Source organism: Enoplosus armatus, chromosome 3 (assembly GCF_043641665.1).
Source record: "Enoplosus armatus isolate fEnoArm2 chromosome 3, fEnoArm2.hap1, whole genome shotgun sequence".
NCBI lineage: Eukaryota > Metazoa > Chordata > Actinopteri > Centrarchiformes > Enoplosidae > Enoplosus > Enoplosus armatus.
Window position 1 is genome coordinate 8930172 of NC_092182.1, and position 9348 is coordinate 8939519.

Below are 9348 nucleotides of genomic sequence, written 5' to 3' on the forward strand. Positions count from 1 at the left end.
ACATGGGAGGGAGTTGTTGCCTTTGAGGTGGAAGCTTACCTGCCACACCCTGCAGGCTTACAAATAAGCCTCTGGACACGTCCCAAATGTGTGAGAATGGTCTCTTTTCTTCGCGTCCTTCTCCTCGTGACATTTAGTCTGACAGGATTTGACAGGTAGGGCTAGAGAGGGAAGAGTTGGCCAAGACGGTGAATTAACTCATCTAGCTTGCTTTGGTTGGCATTAGGTCAACGATACAAATAGAAGAAGCCTTTTCAGAGACCAGAAGAAAAGATATTTGGAGTTGGTGCCAGGATAGATGTCTGAGTCAGGCCCTAAACAATTTTTTCTTTGCCTCATGATGTCATGTTAATTTAATTAACAATAACAATCAATATGTATTCTCATTTCCAATTTATTGTCAAACAAACGGTAATTAACCAGTAACATCTTGTTATTTGTATGCAGGCTGGATAACTGTTTGCACATGTGTGCCTGTGTGTTAGACTGTAGTATCTCTGGGTTCTGCTCTCTGTGCATGGGTTTGCATGTCGGAGAATATTTAGATGTTAATTCATTTTTACCAGCATAATAACCAGGACCCAGTTCTTGCATATGAATCATAAGCATTGCATGCAAGGTCGTGTACATGTAAGTTTCCTGGAAAACTAATCATGGAAAAGACATGCAGCTTAGCTGCTTGGACCAACAAACAACTACCCATAGGTTAAGTACAGATGTTGCAATCACAAATTGGATTTTCCATAATGCAGTCGCTGTTACAAACGCTTAACTTTATTTAGATTAGAAAGGGCATTGCCCATTACCAACAGCCCTCAGGCACAATGTCTCTGCTCCAGGGATTAACCACAATTCATGCTTTTATTTTGTTGGCCTGGTGACAGCCAAGAAAAGGAAACTTTCTAAACAGGGCAAGTTACCCTGAACCCACTTATATTATTTTGTCTTACTCGTCACCACAGACACAAACAAAATGGTTATTAAAGAAATTACTTTTTGGACATTGGTGATGGGACTATTGTCATCAATGTTATCATGGTGTCTTGTTTGGCACAAAAATGTCTCTGGGTTCTTTGTTAGCATCAGTTTGGAGGTTGTTTTACAGAGAGTGGATATGTGAGTTTCAAAATATGATATAATCATGCCATGGCCACACTAAGACAGTCCAGATTTAAGCATTCTGGATATGCTTGACTTGATCATTTTCCACAATGGTCTTCAGAAATGGACAGCAATTGCCCCACCAATGAAAGGGGATCCTCTTTGTAATTAAAGCCAGTAGAAAATTGGATCATTTTTTGCCTGGACAGCTTTCACATTCCAGCCTAATATGGCATTGGAAGCTTTTGAAGTTGCTGTCTTGGCAGTCCCAAATTATACCTTTCATCAGCCAATCATAAGAAAATGGCAACCTGACATCCCCAATCGCAACTTACTTTTGAGCTGGAGTCCATGTAATCAAGGGGGAGTGCGTGATACCCACTGACAAATCGACTATGAATACCAGAATTACAATTTCTCCATTATAACTCATGGGATGTTTTATTTTGAAGATCAAAGTGACATTTTAGCTTGATCCACCAAAAGTCACATACATGTAATTATCTCTTTACTTCTTATTGGTTCAAATGATTACTTTTTCAGTGAACCCTGAGTAATGTAATAGTTTCATCATTATATTACTATTTATAACTAGCACTAAGCAGACTTTTTTTCTTTGTTATTTTATTTTTTATTTTTAAAGGAACAAGTGCGAACGACAAAAAAAACAAAAAAAAACAAAAACAGCACAGACTAAACAAAAGCACAGCTTCATCTCTTCCATTATGTTAATGACTCAATGACTCAGTGTCCATCAGCACAGCACCAGTCATTGAAGGAGTCATCGAGTGACCCATTCGACAGCTCAAAATCAAAGTCTTTTGAAATCTTTTAAGGCCATTGCAAAATCGTATATTTTCCAATGTGAAACTTCTCTCTTCTCTCTCTTTGTGGTGGTTGAACTGAAATTCAGCCCTTTGCTTTTTCTTTCACAACCTTAATATTAACTTTGGGAAATAGTCTGATGCTTTCACAGTCATTTGTACGACCAGATTTTTTAATTTATTTTCCTGTAAACCAAGGAAAAGATACATTAACTGGACTAAAAAGTCACATCCTGTTACTGTAGAAATATATAAGTCTTACCAAAAATATAAACAGGCTTAGTGTAATATTAAGTCAGCACGTTGTGCAGGTCAGAATTAATCATGTTGCTTCGTCACCACAGTAATGGACAGTTACATTGCTTCGCCCTCTGAGCTAAAGTTGAAGACATTTGTTTCGGATTCACTGAGTAGTTTCTTGCAACTCCCGCACGGTCACCCAATTACGACTTGACAGAGCTGACACAGACGGGTGCATTCACGCTGACACGACGGCCTTTGAGGGGTAAAAAAAGCTCCATGGAAGCATTTACAGAGCAGGTCACTGGCCGCCCCATTGCCTCATCCTCGCTGGACAGTTGTAATGTTGAAAACGTGATGCTGAGTTTGAAATGACTCGGTGAATTATGGGCGTTAGCACAAGTCAGCGGGTTCACTGAGAAAATCTATTTTATAGTGAGAGTGCTATACTGTGGTAGCAAAGGTAACGTACTGCAATTTTCTCCTCCATCAATATAACAGTCTGTAATTTCTGTATAATCTTTGTTGACCCACAACGTACAAAAGACAAACTCTTCCAGGACGACAATTGGCCAGTTGAGGTCAATTAAACTTGTGCTCCTCTGCTGAGAGACTGTTGGCTGACCAGTGTAACCGTAACCCTAAAACAATGGCCACCATTATGCATCCTCAGGCATGTCTACTGTACAGGCACGTACTTCTGCCCCAGAACAAACCAACCTCCTCAGAGACACTGGAATGAAACATGAACTAATTTGCGTCTTGGTGGTTTCTCCCATTCTTAACCCCGGGCTCTGGCCAAGGCCAGAACGTCGCGAACGGCTTCGTGTATTTATAAATAGGCAGAGAGAAAAGGGGAAAGAGAGAAATGAGCCCAACAGATGACTGAAACCATATGGAACTGGCGGAGAGTAACTCATCTTGTGACAACATAGCATGCAGCCCCCCCCCCCACCTCTCAACCCCCACCACCACCACCACCACCCTCCCCTCCCAAGTCCCACTCTGTCTCATGTCACAGCCGTTCAGGAAAGACTGCAATTGGAGAAGGTCAATCGGTGGCTGGGGCCAAGAACAAAGTGATCGTGATTTTCAAAAAGTGCATGCGGGATCTGAGGAGGAAATGGTTTTGCCGCCAAACACTCAATTACACGTAATTACAATAATTCAACCTTGGAGGATGGTTTATTCCATTTTATTATGAGGTTCGCTCTTTCATGTCTTATGAGGGACAGGAGGAGGGGGGAGCGTCGTGAACAGCGACAGGGACTATGTGAAACAGATATTTGGTCCCTCATCTGAATGCTTTCATTTTTCCCTTTTATGTCCTGCAGGAGTTGAGCCCATGGACAATTATTTTTTGAGATTTAAGATTTGATAGGTCAATCGTCACACACACTAAATGCCACTTGGCTGTCATGACCTTAATCTGCTACTAACTCTGCTAGTGTGTAGGCCACAGAAAGCTGAGTAAACATTTCAGTGTCAGAGCTAATACAACTATTCAGTTCAAAGACATTAGGGCTGAAGCGATTGGTCGATTGTTATTTATCAAGCAAAAGTGCCAAACGTGCTGCTTTCAGCTTCTCAGTTGTGAGCATGTGTTGCTTTTCTTTATTTATATCTTTGTAAATTAGATATCTTTGGGATTTGACTGTTGATGGGACAAAACAAGTGATTTGAAGATGTTACATTGGACTCTGGGCATTTTATTTTGTAACAGTTACTTTAAAATATTAATTCAACAAATAATCATCAGAGTACTTAGTTAAAATTATTGGTAAATGCAGCCCTAAAAGAGTTTGATGCAAATTTAAAGGGGCACTCCAACAGTTTAGTATTGTGCTTTGGGTTGCGAAGTTGGGGGGGCTCACAAATAAAAAAAGAATCAGCCAAGATCGAAGCAGCAGAGGCCGAGTTTGAATCTGGACTTTGGTCTAAAAACACTGGATACTACATCTCCCATAATGCAACTCAGTATCGTCTTTCATTAGACCCTCCCTACCTCCTAAATGCCCAGTTCTTTAAAATCCAACACCTCCAGTTTGTAACGCAGACGAGTCTCAAGCCCAAGCCGAGATTACCCAGATGACATCATCAGGGTTTTTATTTTAAATAAATAAGCTCGCTCCAGAGCCACAGACAATATTATACAACTATTTACGCAGGCTGTGTAGTACTCCTCGAGACGAGTAAACTGAACCTCATGTACAATTGAGTGCCCACATGTTTTCTTGAGCATGCTAACAATGGCAATGTGCATACACTAGATGCTGGATGGATAAGACTTTCTGAAAGCCTCACCACTGCTAAAACTAAAAAATACCCTTTCTTCTGGTGTAGACAAATCCAAAAAATATTTCAAATAAGATGCAATCAATATTGTCTGCCTGTTGCATATTGTCAATAACTGGATCACTTTCTGATCATGACTCACATTATGTTCATTTGATTCGGGTGTTTTTCATTCGACAGAGGGTGATTGTGCATTTCCACTGAAGCATCTTCACAGAGGACAAAGACCTACTCACTGTTGAAGCGACTGAACTTCGTGGCTCTCGGCTTCAAGAGACGAAAATGTTCCCAGTCTCACTGTAAATGTAACCTTTTATTCCAAAAACAAACTCACGCTCAAATATCAGCCCACTCAGTGTCGCAGGGTTACCGTGCTGAACGTCCAGGTCTGCTCCACCAAACGGAAGACTGAGAACTCTGTGTGATTGACAGTCACTTTTAATTTAGCTTAAGGATTTCTGCGCGTTTCTCCACTGAAATATAGACCTCTTAACAAGACCGAATCACAGACGCGGGCAGCGAGGAGGCTTTGAAATGCAGCAACCCCTGAACCAGAAAATAATCAAGGGGACTTAGGCATGGCACTGCGGCCGGAAATTCACTGTGAATACTGGTTTCAACCATGACCATTTGAGAGCCCAACTTTTTGGCTTTCGCATTGATTTCGAGCGCCCCCCTCCCCCCCCTCCTCCTGTCTCCCTCTCGGCTGTGTGTCACACACTCAATTTGGGCTGCCTCTGACCTAAAAGCTGATGAGTAGCGTCTCTGTTTTTCGGGGCAGCAAAAAACGAAGTGATGCATGCCTTTGGTCCACTTGTGACACACACAAACGTGCCCCCCCCCCCCCCCCCCCCCCCTCACACACACACACACACACACACACACATGCAAATATATAGTATGTCTCTTTGAGACCTGCGGCTTGCCTCTGTTCTTCACAACACATCACAGGGATGGCTACTTTTCTGCTCGTCCAGCAAAAACGTTCGCTCACCCCCCCCCCTGTTATTCCTCCTGGTCTTCTTCCACTGCGGAGGAAGAAATTGTGGTTGTGAGTTTAGGCCAAGTCTCCCCACAGCTTGTCCTGATTACTAAGTAGACAAGTACCCATGGTTAGACGGAACCAGGTCTCTCTGGTCCTCGTTTTCCCCTCCTTCGTATTTCGGAGTGACGGTCTCTGAGGTTTCCGTGAAGGACAAGGAACCCCATTGGATTGTGGACGGTCCTAAAATAAACCTGCTTTTAATCATTCACCACCGTGGCGGTTAATACGTGTTATGTAGACATTATAATTACTCACAAAGTCATTGATAAAGTGGGTCATGACCTCATTCAGCTTGTGGGAATACACACAGTGTAATTTAGTTTTGAATAAACAAGGTTTGACCGCATGGCACTGTCTGGCATGTCCTTATAATCTTAATGTTCCCATCAGCCCTCAGAATGCCAACCAACCATGCATTTTTTTTAATCTGCAGTTTCCACTCCTCCTTTCCTTTTTTCCGGCCCGTCTCCTCCTCTGATCACTGTTTTCCCTCTGAATTGTATCAGCAGCTTACTGCCTTCCAGCCAATTAGTAAAGGCAAACACAACAACAATCAGTCTCTTGGCTTAATGCACTCCACCTCTTCAGCAGTAAATACCAACTGATTCCTCAAAGTATTGTCATTCAGAAGGGCCCTGCTGGCTCTGGTCTTTGTCAAGAAGAGAGGGCCCCCTTTGAAATGGCAGGCCATACCAGAAACACTACTTGTTTGAGAAGGACACAAAGGCAAAAGGGAGTACCTCAATGGCTGATGGGGCCTGATAAAGGCGGATTACAGTTAACTGGCCATTTCATCAGCCGAGCAGGTCGTGACCGCTAGAACTGTCCGGTGTCACGGCTCCGAGTTTAAAGAGAGGGGTGCGACCTTTTAGTGGCAAATAATGAGAAATTGTTTACAAACAATACAGGTTTACATGAAATTAGATCAGATGTAACTTCAGTTCAGAAAGGGGAAAGTTGGTTTTCTCCTTTAACAAGTAGCAATAGGATCCAAATTAGAACAACAATGGGATGTAAACAACAGAGCAAATGGGGTGCAAGCTAGCAGCAAGACCAAAGAGAATGTGAGATTTAGGCATTATAACATTGGTATAACATCTTGTTTTCACATTATCATGCCAACATTTAGCCCCCATGGGCATCCATTCCTGAAATGATATACTCTGCAATCACAACCCAGAAAGTTATTCAATAAGAGTCTTCTACCCATCCAGATTAAAAAAATATTTGTTTATATGTATGTATGTATGTATGTTTCTCAAGTAGCGACTGTATTTCCCATCCAGGTCCTGTAATGCTCTTTGTGTAAAACACAATCAAAACATCAACACATTATTTTGTATGAAAATATAAAGATTTGAAAGAAACATCAATATAAATGATAATAATTTATATCAGGATAATAGGATGCAATGCTCTGTGGCTCCAAAGTAATGGTAATACATGAGCCAATATTCAACCTGCAGAAACTAAAAAAGGATATACACATTCTACATGAATATATGTTTTTTTATGATTTTTAAGTAAACAAACATGTTTCTATAGGCAACCATGACACCTGATTTTAGGTTGGATATATATGTATTTTTTAATTATAGGTTAGATATTTATTATTAACTACTGTATACAAACGTTTCTATGACTTCTTGTGCAGTTACTAAATGTGACCTGCTCTGATTTACTCTATTGGTATATTCAAAGGTACTGTGGGCCTGTAGAGTAAATTGACTTTATAGCCTGCTGACAAAGTCAGAGGTAAAGGATGAGAGAGCTTCATCACAATAACAAAGGAAAGGTAATCAAGAGACAGTACCAAGGAGCATGACAAAAGGAGCACGCAGTAAAAGGAAAAATGCTTTGTATGTAAATCATTTGAGTTTCCTTGGCGTCATGTGAAACTATGCAACATGGTGCAAAGAATCCCAGGCATGTCGCTGGTATGGGAAGGCCCCGACGCCAGACCGAGCGGCGGTGCCATTGACAATTTGTCCATCAGAAACACAGAGAAAGAGGGAGGGACAGGAACAAAGGGAGGGATGGGTAGACAGACAGAGGACAAAAAAACAAGGATGAAAGGATAGAGAGTATGATGTAGGGAGAGAAAAGATGGAGAGAGGAGCTTTGCGACAAACCATTGGGGGGAGACAGGTGCCTGGAGGCTACGCTGGAGACGGAGGGGTGAGGAGGAGGCGAGCCAGGAAGATGGATGAAGCAGACCCCTGCTGAGTGTCCGTCTCAGACTCCCGTCTCGGACTCCTCTGTGCTCCTGTGAGCACAGTGGGAGAGACCGAGGACACACAGCTTCTCCCCATCACACATCCTGTCTTATTCTTCTACATTTCTCCTCCATTTTCTTTCTACTTTCTCCTTCATATCAACAGGTTGGCATCATCATCCTCACACATATACACACCCTTGCTACCCCCCCCCCCGCCCCCCCCAATCCTCCCTTGCTACCCCCCCCCCCCGCCCCCCCCAATCCTCCCTTGCTTTCTCTCTCCCTCTCTCTCGCTCATTAGGGGCCATTTTCACTTCAAAGCCCCTCCATTATCTGCCATCTCTGAGGGCAATTAGGAATGGGGTGACTTTGAGCGGCAGGCACGGCCACGGCATTATAACTACTCATCCTCTGTCATGAGGGCCTTTGTGGGGGCCGCCGACATTGATGGAGAGGATACTGGCCCCCCCAGTACCCCCACCCCTCCATATATACCCCCAGCCGGCCCCTCCTTTTGACTAGTAAACTGTGGAGTAAAACGGTGTGTAATTAAGTGGCAGTCAAAGCAGGTCCTGTTTGGCTGTGTGACGGGTTTGGCAGGGGAGGGTTGGGGTTGAGGCGGCAGTTTGGGATGAATGAGAATGGCGACAACACAATAGTGAGGCTATGAAGCGCAGAGGGGAAAAACCCACTTTGGATGAAATAAAGTCAATGTTTACTCGCCTACAGGGAGAGGTGTAAAAGTGACCCACGACTTATATGGATGAGCGCAAACGTATGCAAACAAACGTGAATAACACATTTATCCTTTTTTAGAATAATAAAAAAAACATATATATCCAGTATATCCAGCCCACAGAGACCTCAATGTGCGAGTTATTGCCTCTAAAACCAAAGTACTGTCCAAGTTCACGACTTCCATTTTGTCCTTTATGGCATCTCTTTATATGAGTGTGAAACAGAGGCACAGTGAGTGAAGCTGTCACCAAATAAATGTCTCATTATATTCCTTTTTCCTTTCCCCACTCCACACTGGTGGAAGTATACACGACCAGGGCCCCTCAGTGTGTGTGCTGAGTGGTATATGAGCTTTTCTTAAGGATGGTGGTTACTGTGTTACTGCTGCCAAAGTAATGAAAAGAGCCAACAGTAAACTACAAAGTGAAGACAGCTGCACTGTTAGATGCAGCATTGTTATGTAGAGATACATGTATGTTTGGCAAAATGTATCAAGGGCTGAGAATTAGGAGACGTTTGAGGAGATAATCAGGAACAAAACTGCAAAACCTTGGGATAGAAACTCGTCTACTACTACTTTTACCGCCAAAGACACTCAAATCTTATCTTAGATTGTGCATTTCTTTTTGCTGCCAAGTCTACAAAGCACATACTCCCTTTCATATCTGCACCTTTGAGGAATGCAGTGACTGCGCTGCGGTGGAAGGGAGCTGATTTAGGCGTTCTTTGATGCTCCCACTAGTTAGCCATCTCCCACTGAGCACTGACATCCTGTCAGCATGAAACCTCTTCTCATCCCCCGGGTTAGTCACTACATGACCACAAGATGTTTGTGTGTGTGTGTGTGTGTGTGTGTGTGTGTGTGTGTGTGTGTGAGAGAGAGAGAG